This window comes from Mobula birostris, chromosome 3, assembly GCF_030028105.1.
Source record: "Mobula birostris isolate sMobBir1 chromosome 3, sMobBir1.hap1, whole genome shotgun sequence".
Lineage (NCBI taxonomy): Eukaryota > Metazoa > Chordata > Chondrichthyes > Myliobatiformes > Myliobatidae > Mobula > Mobula birostris.
This window is the reverse complement of record NC_092372.1, coordinates 86,227,963-86,251,945: the sequence shown is the minus strand read 5'-3', so window position 1 is coordinate 86,251,945 and position 23,983 is coordinate 86,227,963.

The window sequence follows — 23,983 nt, the reverse complement described above, 5'->3', positions numbered from 1 at the left end:
TACATACATTATTTCTACTTTATATAGGCTGTGTATTTTTATGTGGTATGATTTGGCAGCTTCATAGCTTAAAGGTTACTGGAGAGCGCTTGCGCCATGTTTTTGCCAACAGCGCTTGCGTGAGATTTTCTGCCGACGACGTTTGTGGGAGATTTTCGCTACAGAGAACAGTTCAGTAATGATTGTGGAAAAGTATCTCTACTTTATATAGGCTGTGTATTTATCATATCATTCCTGCTTTTACTATATGTTACTGTTATTTTAGGTTTTATGTGTTATTTGGCATGATTTGGCAGGTTATTTTTGGGTCTGCGAACGCTCACAAAATTTTCCTATATAAATAAATGGTAATTGCTTCTTCGCTTTATGACATTTCAGCTTACGAACCATTTCATAGGAACGCTCTACCTTCGGATGGTGGGGGAAACCTGTATGCCAAAATATTTCTTTACAACCCTATCTATCTGTGACACCGCTTTCAAGGAATTATGGATCTGTATTCCCAGGTCCTTCTGATCTACTGCACTCTCAATGCTCTACCACTCACTGCATAAGCCAACTGCGCTGCTCCAAAGAGTGCCATATGAGGTCAATCTTACCCTCGGCCATTAGGCTCGATAATGAGCCAACCTATAGCCGGAGAAGTGATGACTCCCTCCTGTTAGATTGTTTGAGGCAACTTTTTTTTTATTCTTTCTTACTTCTCTTCTAATACTTGTATATCTGTGCACTTGTAATGCTACCGTGATACTGTAATTTCCATTGGGATCAATAAAATAGCTATCTATCTATCCTGGTTTGTCCTCCTAAAGTGCACTTATCTGCATGAAATCCCATAGGCTGTTTTTCAGCCTATTTTTCCAGCAGGTTCAGATCCTGCTATAAGCTTTGATAGCCTTGCTGGCTGTCCACTACGCCAGCAATTTTGATATCATCCAGATTATTGATGTTGATGACAAACACCAATGGACCCAACACCAAGTCGTGTGGCACACAACTAGATTGAATAGGTTATGAATCTATTGTCTGGAGCACAGCTAGGCCTGCAGTCAAAGTCGCAACCATCTACTACTACTCTCTGGTTTCTCCTGTGAAGCTAATGCCTAATCAAATTTACCTCCTTATCTTGAATGACAAGCGACTGAACCTTCTTGACCAACCTCCATGTGGGGCTTTGTCAAAGGCCCTGCTAAAGTCCATGTAGACAGCATCCACTGCTTTTCCTTCAGCAACTTTATTGGTAGCTTCCTCGCTGAAGTCTGTGAGATTGGTTAGACATTATCTACCACACATAGAAACATGTTGATTATCCCCAATTAGTCCCTGTTTATCCGAATACTTACAAGACATACACACACACACACACACACACACACACAAGTATATATATGATAGTGTTGGCGCGTGGCCAAGTGGTTAAGGCATCAGTCTAGTGATCTGAAGATCGCTAGTTCGAGCCTCAGTTGAGGCAGTGTGTTGTGTCCTTGAGCAAGGCACTTAACCACACATTGCTCTGCGACGACATTGGTGCCAAGATGTATCGGCCCTAGTGCCCTTCCCTTGGACAACATTGGTGGTGTGGAGAGGGGAGACTTGCAGCATGGGCAACTGCCGGTCTTCCATACACCTTGCCCAGGCCTGCGCCCCGGAAACCTTCCAAGGCGCAAATCCATGGTCTCACGAGACTAATGGATGTATAGAGATAGATAGATAGAGTGCCTGAGACTTTTGCACAGTATTGTAGTTATCAGCATGGAGCGATGAGTGAGTTTGTAAATTTGGTGGGAGCAAAGGATGTTGGGAATGACTGATCTACTAAATATTTGATGGCAGTACCTCATTATAATATTTTCATTTTTTATTTATTGCATTCACTTAAACTCCTAAACTAGAAACTGAGATGCGTTAGATATGATTTTGAAGACTAATTTGTTTTATAAATATGCATTATATCAAAACCATAACAATTATAAAGGAGAGAGGGAGTGATGTTACTGAAGCTAATTTCCATAATAAAGCTAGGTCAGTTAGTCTAGAAATTCAAGCGCTTATAAGTTAGAATGTCTTTTTTGATATTGCCAAAAGAAATGAGGACCAAGGTAAATTGGAGTAAGGTACTGAAAATTCTAGGCGGGACTAAGTCAAGATGGCACTAAATGGCAACTCCTTTGCTTGCGTCTTTGGAAACAGCTTTATTTCTATCTTTGATATCTCTTTTTTTTTTCCTTTTCAGGGTGTGGGGTTTCTTTTGAAGACCCTGACCTTGAGTTACACTCTAACTTCGGTTCTTTGCGGGAATGGGACCTGCTGTCAGGGCCTCACAACTGGCTGCTTTTTGATATCCCAAGGACACTGCCTGGAAGACGGATGTGCCTTCAGGGTTCCGGGATTTTGTGGCTCTGGGGACATGCTGATTCTAGGTTGGTGCTCCTGAGTGAAGTCTCGCGGGAGAACACGGAACATCAGGAGCAGCGGGCTAGCTGTTGGGGGTTGTGTGTCTGGAGAGCTTCACCTTCTTGTTGCCAACTCTCTGGGTGCAGAGCTCAGAAAAAGTGATGCTACAGACTTAACATCACAAATCAGTGAGTTGTTTGTTAAGTCTCCCCTCTTGCTGTGAAAATGGGGACACCTCTTTTTCCCTTATTAGGGAGAGAGAGAAAGAGCCTGTGGTATGTCGAATTACTGGGTGAACGAGTAGTTTTTGAGGTACTGTAGGTCTGTGTCTTTACTGATGCTTTGCTGCACGCTTGAGTGCTCGGTGGGGGGTACCATTGCTTTTTTGGTGGTGGGGGTGGGAGGGTCATTACTTTTCTGCTTGTGCGTGAGAGGGGGAGCTGGGGGGGCGCTTTGGGATTCTAATGTTTTAACTGTCATTCATTCTTTGGGTCACTCCTTTGTTTTCATGGATGCTTGCGAAGAAAAAGAATTTCAGGATGTATGTTGTATACATTTCTTTGACAGTACCTATTGAAACCTGTTGAAATATTCCAGCCATCACAATCTGAGGATTATTTAGCAATTTTTCTTTAGTCCCCATATCTAGTTCATCATCCAGCCAGGCTAACGTCCTTTGGGATGTTGATCTGCTGCAATTACATTCATCCTCCTCTGTGCCAGTAGAGGCGTTTCCATTTTTTTTTAGATTATGAGGACACGCAGTCCTCTTTTATTGTCATTTAGTAATGCGTTTGCATTAAGAAATGATACAATATTTCCTCCGGTGTGATATCACAAAACACAGGACAGACCAAGACTGAAAAAACTAACAAAACCACATAATTATAACATATAGTTACAACAGTGCAACAATACCATAACTTGATGAAGAAGTCCATGAGCACAGTAGAAAGTTCGAAGTCTCTCAAATGTCCCACGTCTCACGCAGACGGGAGAAGGAAGAAAAACTCTCCCTGCAATACCTGACCACGGTCCGACTCTGAGTCGTCCGAAAACTTTGAGCCTCCGATCAGCTCTCTGACATTGAGTACTGAGCACCATCTCTATCCAAGCGATTTGACCTCAATCTCAGTGGCTAACAGCAGACAAAGCCGGGGATTTTGAGGCCTTCCCTCCGGAAGATTCACGATCGCGCAGTAATGACAGCAGCGAACGGGCGTTTCAGTAATTTCTCCAGATGTTCCTCTGTGCTTTCACGTCTGTGTCCATCAAATCAGAATTGTCCACGACCCCTATTTAACAGATACGATATCATTTTTCACCAGTGGGCTGCGCACACGCAGCGTGCTGCACTCTCTCCTCCCTATTTGATTCCTGTTTGCTGTATTTCTGGTCAAATGCTGCTTTGGTGTCAAAGGCAGTCATTCTCACCTCTCTTTTGGAATGCATGACTTTCTCCCAGGTGTATAGCAAAGCTGTAGTGAAGCTTGGAGCCATGGTATCCTGAAAAAAACACAATGAAACACCTTTGATGTGTGCCATGTTATAATGGAGGAGGCGATCTATCCATGACAAGCTCTCACAAGTAGGAAAGGCTTTTGTAATGTTTGTTGAAGAAAAGTGGGCAAGAATTGCTGCTTGCCCATTAAGATTTTGTGGCAAACTGCTGCCTTGTTGCAATGGCCAGCTCAAAGCTTCTCCAGCACTGAAGCTGGGTGAGTTGGAAGTTCAGATGCCAGTGCATATGATGCCTTGCTGTACCATTACATTCCACTGGCCTGAATATGTAACCAATAAGGATTGAGAAATTAGTGATTTGTTGATTTATCTTCATTTTACTCGGTCTTCATGGGGCTGACTGCCTGCTCCTGTGCCACACAGCATGGGCTTTGGCACAGGTTTGTGCCCTGTGACCACCTTTCTGTAGTTGGTGTAACCCTGCAAAGTACAAGCACTAAACGATGGCCTTGAGAGTAGGTGAAGCCCCAGACTTCGCAGACTGATGGGTTGTCAAAGCTGTCAGTATGATGGGGCCATTGAATGTGCATGCATGTATTTAGCACTCACAAACTTACAGTAGCGTTTAATACACAATAAAAGAAAAAGTAATAAAAAATTGAACAATTGTTACTTCTTTTCTTTACATTAAGAATAATGAAGTGCAATTCTGCACTGAAGATCAAAGTCATAAAAACTAACTAATAAGCATTCAAATATGTAAGTGCTTCCCTTTCTCCTATAGACAATGGGATGGCTATGTTAGCACCTAAGAGCTGAGAAGTCTGTGGAGGCTTGCTTACTTATGTACTTGGATGTAATGGGGAGTCACCCAGAGAAAGACAAGGACAGCTGTAGGCACAATTGGCTGAGCAATACAAGCTGCACTGATTAAAGCTGAACAGCGATTGGAGTTGAAAATTCAGTGAAGCTACCTGGGCAGGGTTCAGCAATTATTTCTGTCTTGCCATAAAAGACCTGTCCCATTTTTTTTGGTAGATTTCTGCAATGCTAGTGTATTTTTCAGTAAATTTGATCATTTTAGTTTTTTAAATCAATTCTTTAGTGTCAACTGGTTTTTATCATCTCTAATCATCACACACAGTTGGAAAACAATTCCAAAGACCCTTGACACCAACAAGCTGTCTAAAGGCCATCATCAGTATGAGCCCAGTTTCTGCTCGTGGACTCAGCGGCATGTTTCATGGCACCTCCCCAGTGGGAAAGGCAAAGAGACTGAGTGAACTTGTGAGTCACAAATTGTTACAGTGTTCATGGAAATAATGTAAGTACAAGCAGGAAGAATGGTTTGTATCATGCATGATCTATCTCAGTTTTGGTCAGGGCATTAAGAACAGTGCCCCTTCCCACTTTTGAAATAAAGCCATGGGAATCTTTAAGAAAGGGTATAGATTTAATTTCCTCCACACTGCTTCAAAGTGCCTGCATTGACTTTAGGTGCTGAAGTCTCTGGTGTGAGACTTGGACATCAAACTTTTTGACTTAGGCCCCTTGCTTTTACATAAGAAAAAGTTTTTGTGTGGTATTAAGAAAGTCAACTAGTCTCAATTCCATTTTGATTTACAGGAAAATTGCCGTACACTATGGTGGTGGTGGTCGTGGGGATGGAGGTGGAGTGCAGAGTGTGGAATCTCAGCAGTTAAGTTTAGCTTTTTAATATGATATTATTATGCCTAATAGTAATATTATACTAATAAGCTGGATGTTAACTGCTAAGAATGTGCATGAAACAGGGTTAAGGTTCAACAATTGCGCACATTTGCAATATAATTAAAAAAGAAATGTTCAGCATGCATGGCTTGCTGGAGGAAGTGACCCAGATGGACATCATTACAATCTTACCCTGCTCGTGGTGGGACTGAACACATTCACAAATTGCTCTTCTGTAAACACCCATGTAAATACTTTGTCACCATATGTAAGAACAAAGGGGACAGAAGCGACTGTAACAGCTACAGGGGAATCTCCTTGCTGAGCATCGTTGGGAAGGTCTTTGCCCACGTGGTCCTGAACAGACTGCAGAAAATAGCCGAAGGGGTATATCCCGAGTCTCAGTGCGGTTTCAGGTCGGAACGCTCCATAATCGACATGATCTTCTCCCTCTGACAGCTACAAGAGAAATGCAGAGACCAAAGACAACCACTCTACGTCACTTTCATTGACCTTACGAAGGCCTTCGACCTTGTGAGCAGAGACAGCCTGTTCAAAATCCTCGCCAGGATTGGTTGTACCCCGAGTCTCCTCAGGATAGTTCAGTCATTCCACACAGACATGAAGGGCGTCGTTCATTTCGACGGCTCTTCTTCGGAGGCTTTCAACATCCGCAGCAGTGTGAGGCAGGGCTGTGTGCTTGCCCCCACCCTGTTTGGCATGTTCTTCGCAGTCATGCTGAAGCACGCCTTTGGAACATCAACTGATGGTGTCTACCTCCACACTAGATCGGACGGGAGGCTGTTCAGTCTGTTCCGGCTGAGGGCAAAACCAAGGTTCGTGAAGTACTCATCAGGGACATGTTGTTTGCAGACGATGTGGCACTGGCAACACACTCTGAAGAGCAACTGCAACGCCTCATGGGCAGCTTCTCAAGAGCCTGCCAGGACTTCAGCTTGACCATCAGCCTGAAGAAAACCAATGTGTTGGGCCAATGCGTTGAGCACCCCCCTGCCATCACCATCAACAACTACGAGCTGGAGGTAGTTCACGAGTTTACATACCTTGGCTCCATCATCACAGACAGCCTCTCCCTAGATCCCAAGATCAATAGACGGATCGGATGAGCAGCCTCAATGTTCACCAGGCTGACAAAGAGAGTCTGGGAGAACAGAAAGCTGATGACGCACACCAAATTTGCAGTCTACAGGGCCTGCATCCTCAGCACACTGCTTTACGACAGAAAGACCTGGAGTCTCTACTACAGACAAGAGCGGTGTCTCAACGCCTTCCACCTTCGCAGCCTGAGACGCATCCTGGACATCACGTGGACTGACCGAGTCACCAACAATGAGGTCCTGGCCTGCGCCCAGATACCCAGCCTCTTCACCCTGCTCCAACAACGCCGTCTCCGCTGGCTGGGCCACGTACACCACATGTCAGACAGGAGGATCCCGAAAGACCTGTTGTATGAAGAACTGGCCTCCGGCAAGAGAGCACAAGAGCGGCCCCATCTTCATTTCAAAGATGTTTGCAAGAGAGACATGAAGTCACTGAAAATGAACGTCGAGAGGTGGAAGGACATCGCAAGCGACCGCTCTCACTGGAGGGTGGCACTATGCAGAGGTCTAAAGAGAGGAAAAGAGAAGCTGAGGCTTGCTGCTGAAGAAAAGTGCACTCGTCGGAAAAACAGCACCAAGACAACATTGGAGGACAGTGCCTTCAAGTGCAGTTGCTGCAGCCGAGACTGTCACTCTGTGTGGGCCTCTACAGCCATGACAGACGCTGCTCTAACACAGACTGAAGCTAGACTTCCCAGGCGCAGATCCATGGTCTCGCGAGACTAACGGATGCCTCTATAAATACTTTGTTAAATTAAACCCAATCACGGGACCAGTAACTTTCAAATCTTGCTTTCTTCTCTACAGCAATCTGCTGCACGCAATCTGCCCTTGAGGATTTTACAATCTGAGGCACTAATTTGTTTTCTTGCTCAGCAAATCAGATGGACGTTCTGCAATTAGACCTTCTGATTTGGGATTATAACTCAATCTGACAAAATTGAATTGAAGCAATCCAATTCTGCAGCACCATTAGTCTCCTATTGGAATAGTAAGTATTAACACAGACAAGATTTATTGGCAGAATCCTCTGAACAGGAACTGCTACCCCACTGACTGATCACATTCTCAGTCTTCCAAAACTAGCTGCTGCAGATCCAAAAGGCTACCTTATTTGTGGACTTTGTCCTGGATCCAGTAGTATTGTGAAAGATGTAAGAGGGCGATGGGAACATGCCAGAACAAGCCTGGCCAAGATACTCTTCTGGGGGTATTTCATTGATGATTAACCCAGCTATCAGCTTTGCTCTTTGTCAAAGTAGTCAATATTTCCCAGATATTCAGAAACATTTAAAACTACTGAAAGTGAAGTAAACAATAACAAAATAAAGAATGCAAGATCAATTAAGACAGCTAAAAAATTAAAAAAAACCTTTAAAGCAGACAAAAATAATTAAGGAAGTACCTCTAACTCACCTTATTCTTATGTTTTCTCCTTATAGCTTTACACACTGATTCAAATGAAAGTAGCTACAGCTTCTACATCAGGTTTAACCTGATACTGGGTATGAAATCAGATACCCCAAGCCTTAAGCACCTAACGTCGCTGACAAATTGCCAGCAGAACTTCGCCTGCGGGAACAGGATCTTTGCATTCACAGTGGGGGGATCTTGAACTTGCTGGTAGTTATGTGGGTAAATGCCAGCAGTTCCATGCAGAACTGCTAGCATTTAACAGCAAATGACAGGCCAGTAGTGTTCCATTTGCAATAACAATAAAAAGGTGGATGGAATGAAGTCTGACTTTGTGCTCCCAGCGGGGGAGCTTTGTCTGGTGGGAGTGCATAATTTCCTGTCCATTAATTTAAACGGTTGAAAAGTGATGCAGTATGTGCACCCAAATTGCTGGTAGATGGTGCTGGCAGGTACAGTTGCCTGGCGGGAGGGCAAAGTCAGACAATTAGTCCAATGGAGCACAAAAGATCAGCAAGTATTAAGAAAATGGAATAAATAAAGCCAGTGAGAGCATGATAATCGGCCAATTATCTTTCACTTGAACATCTTAAAATGTGATGGAAATACTCAAAGATGTAGTGAATAAAATCTGTTTCAGTTTGCTTTGACCTTCTGGTGCATTTTTGTTAATGGCATACAGCATTATGTTATGAAGAAATGGAAAGAATTATTTTATCATTTGTTTCTTTATAAAGTAGAACTGGTGGGGAACTGAGCTTGAATTAAAACCTACTCTTAACCTAGTAAGTGTTTCTAAGTCAAGATCTTCAAATAAACTTCTGATGTTCAACTTCAGTACACAATGAACAATACTACATATACAATACAATAGAAAAATATTGTTTATGTATAAAATGTGCCGTTGCAGGTTTATGTTCCCAGAAGACCATGTGACCTTAAGACATAGGAGCATAATTATGTAATTCGGCCCATCATGTCTGTGCCATCATTCGATAATGGCTGATTTATTTTCCCTCTGAACCATGTTCTCCTGCTTTCTCCCTGTAACATTTGATACACTAATCAAGAACCTATTAATCTCCAATTTAAATACACCCAATGGCTTAGTCTCCACAGTCATCTATGGTAAAGAATTCCACAGATTCTCCACCCACTGGCTAAAGAAATTCCTCTTCAACTTTGATTTAAAAGGATGTCCCTCTATTCTGAGACTGTGCCATCTGGTGCTAGACTCTTTCCACTATTGGAAACATCCTCTTCACATTCACATTCTCTAGGATTTTCAATGTTTGATAGACATCAATGAGATCTGCTTCATTCTTCTAAACTCCCGTGAGTACAGGCCTTGCGTAATCAAAAACTCTTTTTCATTCATGTGAATCTCCTCTAGTCCCTCTCCAACGTCATTACATCCTTTCCTAAAAATGGGCTCAAAGCTACTCACAATACTCCAAATGTGGTCTGACCAATGCCTTATAAAGCCTCAGCATTACATTCTTGCTTTATGGTCTACTCCTCTCAAAATGAATGCTACCATTTTTCTTCTTTACTATCAACTCAACCTGCAAATTAACCTTTAGGGAATCCTGCACTGGGCCTCTCAAGTCCCTTTGTAGATCTGCTTACTGAATTTGCTGTCTGCTTAGAAAATAGTCTACACCTATATTCCTTCTACCGAAGGGTATGATCGTATACTTCCCTACACTGTAGTCCACCTGCCACTTATTTGCCTATTTTCCTAATCTATCCATGTCCTTCTGCAGACTTTCTTCTTCCTCAATACCTGCCCTTCTACTCATCTTTGTACCGTCTGTAAACCTAGCTACAAGCCATCAATTCCAAAATCTAGATCATTAACGTATAACATGAAAATTAGAGGACCAAACAATGACCTCTGCTGAACACCACAAATAACTGGCAGCAAACCAGAAAAGGACTCATTATTTCCACTATCTGCCTCTTGCCAGTCACCAGCCAATCTTTTGACCATGCTAGTCTCTTTCCTGTAATATAATACACTCTTAACTTGTTGAGCAGCCCCATGTGCAACACCTTGTCAAAGGCCTTCTGAAAATCCAAGTAAAAAGCATCCACTGACTCTTCTTTGTCTATCTTGCCTGTCATTGCTTTAGTGAACGCCAGCAGATTTGTCAGGCAATCTTTCTGCTTAAAAAAAACATGCTAACTTTGGCCAATTTTATTGGGTGCCTCCAAGTGTCCCGAAAACTCATCCTTAATAATGGACTCTAGCATTTTGCAAAGCGCTGAAGTCAGGCTCACTAGCCACTTACTTTCTGTTTTGTGCCTCCCTCCCTTCATAAAGAGTGGAGTGACATTTGCAATTTTCCAGTCCTCTGGAACCATTCCAGAATCCAGTGATTCTTGATTGATCACTACTAATGGCTCCACAATCTGTTCAGCTACGTACCTCTTTCAGGATGCTGGGGTGTAGTCCACCTGGTCCATGTGACTTATCTACCTTCAGAACTTTCAGCTTCTCAAGTACTTTCTCCTTAGTAATAACAACTATACTCACTTTTGCCTCCTGACACCCGAATTTCTAGCATGTTGAAGACTGACATAATATACTTATTCAGTTCATCTGCTATTTCTTTGTCCTTCATTACTACCTCTCCAGCATCATCTTCCAGTGGTCGAATGCCTACTCTCTCTTTTACTCTTTATATATCTGAAAAAAAACTTTTGGTGTCCTCGTTATTGCGTTGTAGTTGCCCTCTGTTGCTTTTCAAAAGATCTGCAGTCCTCTAGCTTCCCAATAATTTTTGCTATATTGTATGCCCATTTGTTTTTATTCTGTCTTTGACTTCCCTTGTCAATCACAGTTACCTCATCCTCCCTTTAGAATGCTGCTTCTTCTTTGGGGTGAACCAATCCTGCATCTTCCAAATTATGCCCAGAAACTCCAGCAATTACTGCCAGGGTCCTCTTCCAATCAGCTTTGGCTAGTTCCATTCTCATGCCTCTGTGGTTACCTTTACTCAACAGTGATGCTGATACTTCCAATGTTGTCTTCTCCAGCCATTGCAGGGGACATCAGCTCTGCTACTGTCCCTTTCTAATCAACTTTAGCTGGCTCCTCTCTTATGCCTGTATAATTCCCTTTACTTTATTATAATACCTGGCAGGTTTTGAACCGAGACCCTTTGTCAGGATATCATGACTGTCCTGATGAAGGGTCTCAGCCTGAAACATTGACTGTTTACTCTTTTTCGTAGATGCTGCCTGGTCTGCTGAGTTCCTCCAGCATTTTGTGTGTGTTGCTTTGGATTTCCAGCATCTGCAGATTTTCTTGTGTTTGTGATAGCCAGTCTAGAATTGCCTTTTCCCTAATGAGCTCACCCACAAGCCATCTCATAGGCGTTCTGCAAACTCCTTCCCTTGGGATCCAGCATCCACCTTAATTTTCCAAATCTACTTGCATATTGAAATCCCCCCACATCAGTGTAACATTGCCCTTTTAACATGTCTTTTCTATTTCCCTTGGTAATTTGTACCCCCATTTCCTGGCTACTGTTTATATAGGTCCCATCAGCGTTGTTTTACCCTTGTAATTTCTTCACTCTACTCCCAAGGATTCTACTTTTTTCTGATCCGATGTTACTACTTTCTAAGGATTTGATTTTTTTTTTTTACCAACAAACCACCTGATCTCCTCTGCACCCCTGCCTGCCCTTTTGATATGATGTATATCCTGAGATATTAAGCTCCCAGCTATGATCTTTCAATTACAAATGCCCACAACATCATACCTGCCAACTTCTAACTGCACTACAAGGTTGTCTACCTTATTTTCTATACTGCATGCATTCAAATATAATACCTTCAGGACTGTATTCACTACTTTTTTTCTCTACTTTGTCTCCATGTTACCTGAAGTTAAATTTATATCCCTTTCTAAACTTTATGTCCTATTCTTTCTTCAGGAGACTCCAGTAACCTCTTCTGCACTCTTCTTGTTTATTTTATCCATACTTTTCCAAGCTGTTAAACCATTCTCCCTACTATCTAGTTTAAAGCTCTATCCACAACCCTAGTCTTGTTTTATAAGATTCATTTAAAAACAAGAGACTCTGTAGATGCTGGAAGTATTGAGCAACACGAAGTTGCTGGAAGAACTCAACAAGTCAGACAGCATCGGTGGATGGGAGTAAACAGTCAATGGTTCACCAGGACTGGAAAGGAAGTGGGTAGGACCTGGAATTAGAAAGTGGGGGAAGGGAAGGATTACCACCTGGCAAGTAACAGGTGAGACCAGGTGAGGGGGAGGATGTGTAGGTGAGGAAGGTGGTTTGAAGTAAGAACCTGGGAGGTGATCTGTGTAAGAGGTAAAGGTCTGAAGAAGAAGGAATCTGATTGGAGATGAGAATGGAACATGGGCAAAAGGGGAAGAGGAGGAGCAGTGGGGGAGGCAGACAAGGAGAAGAGGAGTGGCAAGAGGGGAGCCAGAATAGGGAATTGGAAAAGAGAAAGGGGTGGGTGGGAGAAATATTAACAGAAGTTAGGAAAATCAATATCCATACCATCAGGTTGGAGGATACCCAGATGAGGTGTTGTTTCTCCAACTTGAGTGTGGCATCATCGTGGCAGTAGATGAGGCTATAGACCGATATGTCAGATTAGGAGTGGGAAGTCAAATTGAAATGGATAGCCAATGTGAAATCCTGCCTTTTATGGCAGAGAGAAGGAGCCCGACAAAGTAATTCCCCATTTTAGGTTGGGTCTTACTGATGTAGAGGAGGCCACACCAGGAGCACCAGACATAATAGATGACCACAACACTACATGGAGTGTAGTCTCACCTGGAAGGACTGTTTGGGGCCCTGAATTGTGTTAAGGAAGAAGGGGCAGGGACAGGTGAGCACTTGCCCCACTTGCAGGGATAAGTGCAGGAGGGAAATCAGTGGGAAGGCAGTCACGTAAAGAACAATCCCTGTGGAATGCGTTGAGTGAAGGGGTGGGGAAAGATGTGAATAATGGTAGGATCTTGTTGTAGATGGTGTAAGTTATGGAGAATAATGTGCTAGATACAGAGGCTCGTATGTTAGTAGGAAGGAACAAGAGCAAACCTAGACCTGTATGGCGGCAGGAGAATAGGATATGGGTCTCATTCTGTGGTAGGTAAGGACAAGGGGAATCTAATTGCTTTAAATTGTTCTAATTTATGTCAATTTTAATTATCCTTTCTCATGTTTGTTTTGGTGCATGGAGGAAGGTTTAAAGATGATCAAGTAACTCCGTAATACTTTCTAAAATTGCAGATAGCGCAGTAATACATTGGTTAAGATATTGAACTAGCAGTAGGATTTCCAGATCTTTGGCGCAGAGATTCCTGTTCATACAGCAGCTAGGGAGTTCAAGTTTGTAATAATTAAGTAAATCCAAAGTTTAAAAAGAAATAGTAATAGTGACTATGTAATTGCTTGATTATTATAAAGATAAAGTAAGTTTGCTAAAATTTTTCAGGGAAGGAAATCTGCCATTCCCTTATCGGGTCTATCTGGAACTTTAAACCCACATGTGTTGAACTCTCAGATGCCTTTGTCCTCAATAAGTAAATGCTGCCTTTCACATCATTTCTCCACTCCTTGGTAATGAAAAAAATCTCTTTTCCTTATTACAATTTACCTACTATAAGATTGGCTCCTGGCGAAGGGTCTCGGCCTGAAACGTCGACTGCACCTCTTCCTAGAGATGCTGCCTGGCCTGCTGCGTTCACCAGCAACTTTGATGTGTGTTGCTTTCACTTCTTTTGTCTGATTCATATCAACAAGGGATGCCACTCTCTACATTTGATGAGAGTGCATCATCAAGTAACACAGCTAAATTGACGACAAATTGATGAAGAGAGGACAGTGGATGTGGTGTATATCGATTTTAAGAAGCCACTTGACGAGACTCCCCCATGGTAGGCTCACTCATAAAGTAGGGAGGCATGAGATCCAAGGAGAACTGGCTGCATAGGTTTGGAATTAGCTTGCCTACAGAAGGCAGAGTGGTTGTAGAAAGAATGTATTCTGCCTAGAGGTCTATGACTAGTGGTGTTCTACAGGGATTTGTTCTTGGGCCCATACTCTTTGTGAGTTTTATAAATAGCTTAGATGAGGAAATGGAAGGGTGGGTTAGTAAATTTGTAGATGAGACCAAGGTCGATAGTGTTGTGGACAGTGTAGGGCATTGCTGTAGGTTACAATGGGACATTGATAGCACACAAAACCAGGCCGAGAAGTGGCAAATGGTGTTTAGTATAGAAAATGTGTGAAGTGATGCATTATGAATGGTCAATCTTGAAGTCAGATTTTAAGGTTAATGGCAGGATTTTTAGTAGCATGGTGAAACAGAGAGATCTTGGGGTTACTTCCATAGGTCCCTCAAAGTTGCTGAACAAATTGATAGGGTGGTTTAACAGGGGTCGCCAACCTTTTGTGCACCGTGGACCAGTTTCATGTTGACAATATACTTGTGGACCTCGCGTGTGTTCAAGTTCAACAGTGGGTGTGACAGGGAATGAGGAAAGGTGCAGCTGACTCATATCAGTTCCTCGTGGCCCGGTAGCACATGCTCGCGGCCTGGTGGTTGGAGACCACTGGTTTAGAAGATGGATTGTGTATTGGCCATCATTAGCCAGAGTTCAGGAGCTGCAAGGCAATTTCGTAACTCTTGTTAGAACACACTTGGAATATTATATGCAGATTTGGTCGACTCATTATAGGAAGGGTGTGAAAGCTTTAGAGAGGGTGCAGAGCAGATTTACCAGGATACTGGATGGATTAAGCAGTATGTCTTATAAGGAGAGGTTGAGCAAGCTAGGGATTTTCTCTTTGGAGCAAAGGAGGGTGAGAAGTAACTTAAAAGAGGTGTGTACGATGATGAGAAGCATACATAGTCAGTCAGTGCCTTTTATCCCAGGGTAGTAATGACTAACATGGGAGGGTCTATTTTTAAGGTGATTGGATCAAAGGACACACTAATGGGGCTGGTAGGAGAGGCAGATCCATCAGGGACATTTAAGAGACTCTTAGATAAGCACATAGATTTAAAAAAATGGAGGGATCTTTGGGGTGAGAGTTTAATTGATCTTGGAGTTGGTTAAAAGGTCAGCTCAACTTTGTGGACCAAATCACCTAGGTCGTGTTTTATAAGTACAAATGAAGTCAATGAAGATCAAGGAAGCAACCCTTCAATGTCTGGAGGCATACCTTCAACAAAGGAAGATGGTTGTGGTAGCATGAAGTTAATCAGCAAAGTCACAACACATCACTGCAGGAGCTTGTCGAGGCAGTGTCCTGGCATTCTCATCTTTATCTGTTTCAACAATAAACTTCCTTCCATCATAAGGTTCGAGACGAGGACGTTCATGCAATGTTCAATCCATTCACAACTGAAGCAGTCCATGTCTACATGCTGCAAGTCCTAGAGAATGTTCAAGTATTATTTGGTTAGTGGCAAGTAGTATTCATGACGCATAACTGTCAGATAATGTCCTTAACCAATAAAGAGTCTAACATTTACATTGACAAGCAAAACTAATATTACCACTGAGTTCCTAACAGTTTATGCAGATGTTATTCAACTGAACTAAAAACAATTCTGTGCCAAAGAGAGAAGATCCAAGGCTGGGTTTACTGTGGTGAGAGTGTTTCTACCATCTACTAAGGACAACCAGGAGACAGATGGACTGCTATTGGTTTCTTGGACGAATGCAGTCCTAACAACACCTATTATGGTCAATACCAGTCAGGGAAAAGCAAACTGTTTGTCATACTTTCACCGCCTTAAACATTCACCCTCTCAGAGCCCACTGATACCCGAAAAGAGGGTCAAAGACATAAGCAATGGCATCAAGGTCATTTGTCCTCCAAATCATAGATCCTGATGCAAAATTATATCACTGATTTTGTCAGCATCAGGTTGTTGATATTCTGGAACCTTCCAAATGCGCCTTCAGAAGATCTGCTGCATCTCGAGTAGATTAATAGATTGCAGAAACAGGCCTTTTCACCCAACTGCTTCCTGCTGTTCACAGTATTTTCCCTGCTAGTCTCAGTTGTCCGCGTTGTGCCTACAACCCCCAGGCCTCTCCCCTTTGTGCACCGATCTAAGTGCCTCTTCAAAGTTCCAATCGAACCAGTTGCAACCACTTCCTCTGCTGGCTCACTCCAGATACTCACTATGCAATGAAGTCATCTGTTAAATCTTTGTTAAATCTCTCCCCTCTTATCTTGTAACTGTCCCCTCTAGAATTGGACTCATTAACTGCGGAAAAAAACTATTTCTTTACCATACTCTTCATGATTTTATAAGCTTCTATGAGGTCACCCCTCATTCTCCAGAACACCAGAGAATAAAGATCCAATGTTGTCAACCTTTCCCTCTGACTCAAACACTCTGGTCAAAACAGCATCCTTGTAAATCTCCTCTGAACTCTGTTCAACCTGGAAATGACTTTCCTATAAGAGTGTGACCAGAACTGTTCACAGCACTCCAAGTGTGACCTCACCACCAACTTATATAACTGCAACAAAATGTCCCTACTACTAAGCTTGATTCCATGAGTGAGGAAGGCCAGCACATTAGTCATCTTCTTCACCACCCTTATCTACTTCTGTGTCTACTTTCAGGCATTCCCAAGTCCCCCTGCTCCATAACACTTATCAGTGCCCTGCCATTCATTGAATGAGGCTTACCCTAGTTTGAGCTACCTAGCTCACGTTTATCTGTTGAAATCTATTTACCATTCTTCAGACTTCTCCCTAACTGATCAATTCTTTGTAACCTTCCTCACTATCAATAAAATGCTGAATCTAGCATAATCGGCAAGCTTGCGGATCATTCTATGTACATTGACAATGAATAACAGAGGTCCCAACTCTGACCACTGGGTATCCCACTAGTCACACACCTTCAGTCAGGCAATTGACCTTCAACTATCATCTTCTGCATCCTATCATTGAATGAATTCTGAATCCACCTTGTTAGCTTTCCTGAATTGCCCTCAACCTAACCTTCCTGATCAAAGACCTTACTAAAGTCCATACAGACAACATTCACTGGCCCACCTTCATCTATCCCCTTAATTAGCTCTTCAAGAAACTCCAAAAGGTTCACTTTAGATACCTCCCATGCACTAAACCGTGCTGACCATATCTGATCAGACATTGACCACCTATGTGATAGTAGATCTTCAAAAGGTTCCTCAGATTCCCTCTGAATCCCCTTCGGTAGCTTTACAACTGAAGTCAGACTTACCGGCCTGTTATTCCTGGCTGTCCTTGCCCTTCTTGAACAATGGAACAATATTAGCGACCATCCTGTTATGTGCAACTTCACCACTGACTAATGATGAACCAAATATTTCTGAGATTTCTTCCCGTGGGAGTGCAATTGGTCAGGCTTTGTGAATTTGCCTACCTTAATGTACTTCTATGCTGCAAGTACCTCCTTCTTTGTATTATGCATATGATTCAAGACCTCGTTACTAGTAACCTTCATTTATTTGGCATCTGTGATATTCTCCTTAGCAAATACTTAGGACAAATGGACATTAAAAATGTCAGTCAGCTCCTGCGGTTCCACACTTAGGCGACCCTGATGGTGCTTAAGAGGATTTAGTCTCTCCTTAGTCACCTTTTTACTGTTAATATAATTGAAAACTTTCTTGGAACTATCGTTAACCCTGCCTGCCAAATCCATCTCAAATCTTATTTTCACGTCCCTGATTTCTCTCTTAAGCCTGGTCTTAAACTTTTTCTATTTATCGAGGGTTTGATTTGTAGCCAGTTGCCTAAAGGTGATGTGCATTTCCTTCTTTTTTTTCTGTACCAGACCCTCGATATCTCTCACCAGCCAGAACTTGATATACCGATCTTTCTCCCTAACAGAAACATGCTGTCCCTTGACTCTTGATATGACCCTTTTAAAGCATCTCCCACTTGCCAACTGTGCCTTTGCCTTTAAAAAAAAGTCACCCAGTTGCCCTCTGCTAGATCCTATCTAATACTCTCAAAGTTGGCACTGCTCCAGTTGAGGACATTAACCAGTAAATCTTTTTCTATCTTTTTTTCCATAACTAGTTTAAACCTACAGCATTGTGGTTACAGGACCCAAAGTATTCTGCAACTTAAGTTCCTTGGCCTACCACATTCCCGAAGACAAAGTACGGAATTCCTCTTTCCCAGTTCCTCTATATATTGGTCAAGGAAACGGTCAGATACATCACACAGATTCTGCCCCATCCAGCTCCTTTGCACTCTGGGTGATCCAGTTGATGCCAGGAAAATTGAAATCTCCCACAAGCATTTCCCCACTATTCTCATAACTGCAAGCAATTTCTTGACACGTTCGCTTCTTAAGTTCCTACTGACTTTCGGAAGGGCTACAATGGACTATAACCAAAGTGACTATACCCATCATATTTCTGATTTGTACCCAAATGACTTGGTGGATAATCCCTCAAGAATATTCTTTCTAAGCAATGCTGTTCTGTCCTCTCTTATCAAAAAGACAAGAGCCCTTCCATTCCTACCTTTTTTGTCACACCTAAAACATCAATACCCTGGAGCTTTGAGCTGCCAGCCTGCCTTTCTGCTTCTGTTATGATCAAATCCCTTCAAGAACAAGACTGGTCCTTTCAAGGGCAAGGGGCTGATCGGTGAGGGCAGTGAGGGGTGTGGAACAGGGCATTCCATTGTAGTACCAGCAGAGACTATGAGCTGGTAGCCCAGAGCCCTGGTCAATTACTCATCCATCCATTTTGATCTTAGAGCAGCGCAGTAGTGTAGTGGTTAGCATAGTGCTATTTTAGTGCCACTGACCCAGGTCAATTCCGCTGCTGTCTGTGAGGGATTTGTACATTCTCCCCATGAATGTGTGGTTTTCCTCCGCGTGTTCCGGTTTCCTCCCACATTCCAAAGATGTATGACTTAGTAAGATTTAGGAAATTGTGGGCATGCTATGTTAGTGCCGAAAGTGTGGCAACACCTACAGATTGTGTTGGCCATTGAATTAGACCACAGGTTTCACTATATGCTTTGAGGTTTTAATGTACATGTGACAAATAGAGCTAATCTTCTTCTCGTTCTTCTTCTAATGAGCAGTTAAGTTGGCCTTGTCCGTGCACCCATATCTATAAATAATTGGGGGGGAGGGGGCTAAGAAGGAATCCCCCTGCATGGAAAACCTCCAAAATTTATCTCTTCAATTAAGTTTTTGGTAATTTCTCTTTGTTCCCTCAAAGACTTTTGTTAATCTCCTGTGATACAAATTGGATCTTTTTTTAAACTTTATTTGGTTTAAATATTGCATTTCAGTAATTGCAATTTAAGTATAAATGACCTGATGGTATTAAAAGAAATACTGTATGTAATTTTCGCTCCTTATTCTGTTTGCTCTATTTAATTAAATATATTTCAAATATCAAATTTCTTTTCTAAACTACTTTCTCTTTAAAACTTAACATCCTGACCAAACTTTTTGACATTTGTTCATATATTTCATTTATTGACGTGGTATTGATCTTTTCCTCCATTTTACTTCAGTGAAATGGTTTAAGGAATTTTCTATTTCATTCTTGTTATTTAAATGAAGGAGAGCTCACAAGAGACATTAATTATCAGTTAGACTTCCAAAGTGTGCTCCATGCTGGCAAAACTCTGTTCCAGTCCATCAGTGTTGAAAACATCCTCATAAATGAGGTACAGGATTAAATTAGAACATTGCACCTTTCCTTGGATAAAAACTGAATATGATTGTTCTTTCCTTTTTCAAAAGTTGTACAATGAAATGGAGGATCAGGAAAAGTTTCCAATGTCCTAGATGTGCACTAAATGTAATGTTGTCCAGGAACTACTTGTTGTTTCAGGGGAGATCCCAAGGCTCTGATATCCTACTATGCATGAGTCCTAAAGAGTTGAGCACGTTGGAAAGGGCCTTTCACATGAAAATGCACTCAAAGGCCTTTTCCAGCCCAGCTTCTTCTAGAGTGAAGATAGAAGTGTGGTGGGCAGACATGGTGAAGAGACAATCAGGGTGAAGGTTTGCCTGACAAGATGATTGGGGTGAAGGTTTCCTGAGGTCGTGATTGGGGTGAGTGTTGACCTGAAAGAGATAACCAGGGAGATTTCTGAGGAAATGGCTGAAGGAGGGATGCGAGGGAATGAGCAATTGATCATGAAGGACCTGTGTAAATGATTGATGTTTGGTTTTCTCAATGCCTTGGCCTACTCTGCAACATCTCATGTATGCTTGTGACAAGCTTGTGCCAAAAATGATTGCAATCTTACAGTTCAGGTTTGCTTTCACATTCAAGGATTACGCCACTCTTGAAGCATGACAGGATTACACCGAAATAATATCTATCAAATGAATATTGTATTCTAACTAATCTTACAGTGCATCACCAATGCTCTTTGAGTATGTATAAAACATACATTTGGAAACTGGGACTGAACGTAAAGCAGTCTGCTGAGAACACGCAATGTACATATTTGGGTTGCAGATGGAATCTTTTTGATAAACTAAAATATTGCACTACACTGTAGAATTTTGAGGTCAAAGTATTTGCTGTAGACTCATCTTTGTTCTTTCAAAAACATGTTTTAAGGAGCTTCTTTAAATGTTAGTCTAGGCCTCGTTTCATTGTCTGTTGATATCCTGCTTGTAATTTTGTTGGACTTGCTGAGTAACTACCGCAAATGGCACAGCATTACACTTCCCTTTTAGTTTCCCTGTGTATTTGGATCAAATTTACCCCATTTCTTATATGTTTCAGTACCTGCAAATCCTACAACCAAGTGCAATCCTAACCATTATTGATAAAATTAATGCTTTTGACTCCAAAAGATGAGCATTTTATCCAATCTGTTGAAATTGTGCATTTTATTTATGTAAGTTAATTTAAAGACCATTCTGAATTTGCTTGTTAAGTAGATTACGTGGTGTTGCGGTGATGTAGTGATGAGAAATAAGCTCCCAAATCAATTAAATAATTGGCTTTATAATCTCTGATTGATATAAAAAAATGAGTGATCAGTGTTTTGAAACTTCATTTTTGTACCCTACTTTATTTTGCAACAAATATATTTTTTAAAAAGTACATAAACAGTCTTCAGAAAAGAAAATGAATTGTAAACAGTTAATTTTTGAAGAAAATAAATCTTATTTTCATTGACATGTCTCTGTCTTGTATTAAATGATCTTTGTTGCCATGACATGTTGAAACACCAGTGTGCCTTCCCATTGTTGGAGTACGTCTCTTTTTCCAGTTTTATTATTGCATATTCCATTGGTGAAACAAAATCATTATGCAAGGCTCCTCATGGCAACCTGTCCATTTTGAACCCAAGGGAGTAAAGCAATAAAGAATCCCGCTGATTGTAATTGTCAATGTTACTATAGCAACTCTTATCCATCACGCAAAATAGGATTGAATCTTGCACTGATATTGCCACCTAATTACATGAAAATGTAATCTATGTTTGCATTTAGTTAGAAGTCAGCTGGACGTGCTTTATATAGTTCAAACAAGAATGTGTACCAGCTTCTAATTTTCCAATGTTTAATTGCATGGCATATGAATTTAATACTAGTGATGCTTTGATGCATTACATTAGTAATCTCCATTACTGTTCATGCCATAAACAGTTATTTAACTTGACAATCACAGTCTGTGCCATCAATCACTTTATTCTTGTTGGAATGCTCCAGAAATTCTTGTGAGTCGCTAGTGCAGTTAACGTATTTTTATTGATCATCTGGTGCTTCTAATAACAAGCTCACAGTGGCTGATTTTTCTCACGTAAATATTCAAACAATTATCTGATAAAAATCATGATAATTCTGTGAGCATTTTAGGGTTTATTTCATATGCTGTGATATAGTTTTCAGCGAGCAGTGAGATGGAGACATCTGTTTTTCTAATATTGAGTTTAGCCAGATGAAATAATTAATGAGCTAACATTGCTGAAATGCAAAGCAAGATATTTCTCTGGTGTCAGCTGAGGTACGGCATTTTACAAAGGCACAACCATCAGATATACAGGTGACAGTGTTTACCACCACCACTCCCTCCCTCCCAATCATGACCACTGAAAGAAATGAGATCTGAATGGATCTTGCTGTGCACAAAATGGCCGTCAAATTGCTTTGCATAATACTTTTTCACAAAAACTCATTGACATGTGAAACACAAAAGAAGCTGTTTTCAGAGAGAAAGGGGAAAGCTGGTTTATTGAATTTTTGAAGCACAATTGCTTTATTTTTCGAAACTAGATTTGAGAGTGTGTAACTTGTGCCTATTGTACAGTCAAGGAAGTCAAGCCTGGTATCTTTTATTTGTTCTGTAAAGAGCTTTGTGCTTATTCTTGCTAGTAACTTCCTTACATAAATCAAAGGCAATGTTTGTTACCTTCTGTTCAAGGGCAAGTGGAAAATGCAATGATGACTGAAAGAACTCAGTTATATTTTCAAATGACGAGATAGCTTTATTCTACTATTGCTTCATCCTTTGGTAGATTTTTGATACATAGTTGTGATTTATTTGAAACCTTTAAGAATAATCACCTCTTTCCAGCATATAGAAAAAAAGCCACATAAATTTACATAATCTGATCGGAAGCCAAAGTGGATGGAGCAGTGTTAAGGTGCTGGGGATGTGGGTATGGGGGTCTCAGTAGGTGGGTGTTCATCTATCGTCGACGTCGACGAGGACCTCAACACCCATTATGATGGTGTTGAGACTAGAGCGTGATTTGGATTTATGTGAGGGAGAGTTGCACAGCATCAGCCTCACTCTCTCTTCCCAATTCCCATCTGGATCCAGTGGCAAGACAGAGTCGAGACGGCTGGAGGTGGGACTAGGCGCAGTGGATGACCAGGACGTCTTCTGTGTCTTGCCCTGCTCTACACGTTCCACGATGCTTGCAGAGACCGGCCTCTTGACTGTTGGGCCTTCCATTGGTCTCATTCGCTCAATCCGCCAGAGTCTGTCTTCACATGCTGGGATAGACAACTCCCTATCTCACCGAGGGTTTGAGACCCATTGGCTATCCTCACCTGGTTTAGCCGGCTTGTCGAAGATGTTGCCCGGGGTGTGGCCACTGTATCATGCAAATAGCTGCGGGGAGCCACAGGTGAGAGCTGAGTGCCAGGTGGGGACTAAAGATGGACTAACCGCCTTGAAAAGGATGTGACATGTTCCCCCTCCAGAAGTGCTACCCCTCCCTGACACCCCATACACCCCAAGTACGAGTAGAGTTGATACTGCGACATTGTTGATCGAGATGGTGGTGGGGGGTAGGCCATATCTTAACAGAGCCAATCAGTTTCTTGAAGGTCTCTTGGGCCAGGCTGGCCACCAAGAAAAGGAAAGCAGAAGGTCTAGAAAATTAAGAAACTTGAGAAAATTCTTAAGAAGGAGAGAGAGTAGAGTTAAAATAACTGAAAACATATCTCCGATTATTGGCCAGTTCTCATGTAATATCAATTCTAACTCCAGTTTTCTTTTTTCCACAGGTATTTCCTGATTTGTTGGATGCTTACAGCATTCTCTTTTGCTTCACATTTTCAGCAGATAGTATATTCTGCCTCTTGCAGTTCCAGCCAGTTCTTTTGATTTTTATTTTCTCTCCAATTGTCCTCATTCATCGGTTGTCTAGATGGTTCCAAAAGCACTGTGACACCTGAAGAACTTCTTCACTGTATGGAAGGATGCTTCCTCCCCTGCTGTATACCTCCTGGAGGAAAGCTTCTTCGTGGATGTTTCTGTGGAGTATTCCTGCTGGGGAGTTCCTCATCGGCAGAGGCTACTGGGGCAAATTCCTACTTTCTTTCTTTGGAGAGATACTGCTAAGAATTGTTCTTTTTGG